The sequence below is a fragment of the Alligator sinensis genome, unplaced genomic scaffold (genome assembly GCF_000455745.1).
Source record: "Alligator sinensis unplaced genomic scaffold, ASM45574v1 scaffold400_1, whole genome shotgun sequence".
Classification (NCBI taxonomy): domain Eukaryota; kingdom Metazoa; phylum Chordata; order Crocodylia; family Alligatoridae; genus Alligator; species Alligator sinensis.
The window spans coordinates 749,356-749,840 of NW_005841897.1; the positions used below are offsets into that span (position 1 = coordinate 749,356).

General features: G+C 69.1%; 1 protein-coding gene across 2 annotated transcripts in view; it reads right to left on the minus strand.

Moving 5' to 3' along the window:
- The window catches only part of GRB2 (growth factor receptor bound protein 2), a 69,937-nt gene extending 69,764 nt beyond the window's left edge, over nt 1–173 (minus strand). For both annotated transcript variants that reach the window (XM_006018264.3, XM_025197440.1), the window contains exon 1: nt 22–173. The gene's annotated coding sequence lies outside the window, so the exon portion shown is untranslated. The remainder of the gene's footprint in view (nt 1–21) is intronic.
- Nucleotides 174–485: the final 312 nt, after the last annotated feature.

Sequence of the window (485 nt, forward strand, 5' to 3'; positions counted from 1 at the left end):
TCCGGCCCGGCCCGCCCTCACCGTGTGGCGCTGGAGCTCCGCTCCGCTCCGAGCGGCCCCGTGACGCTGCCTTTCCCGGCTGCCCCTCCCGCCACCGCCGCCGCCGCCGCCTGGCTTCCGCTACCGACAAGTCTCGCGAGAAGCACCGCCCGACAGGCCTCACGCTGTCAGGGCCACTCGCCCCGCCCACGCGCATGCGTAGTCTGAGCCCCCAGGGAGTGTGCGCCGGGCGCAGGCGCGGCCTCGCCAGTCGGCTCCTGACACTGCCAGTGCGCATGCGTGGGACCGAGGGGGTTGGCACAGGGGGCTTTATGGTGGGTTTAGCCGTCTGCAGCGTCCGCCGTCTGCGGGCACGAGGGATGTCCAGGGTGGGCTGGGGAGGCGGGTGCAGGTGTCATTTGAGCATGTTCAGGGAGGAGGGATGAAAAGAGCCTTCCTGAGAACACTGCTCACATGAGAAGCTGAGAAATGGGTGCAAACCGACA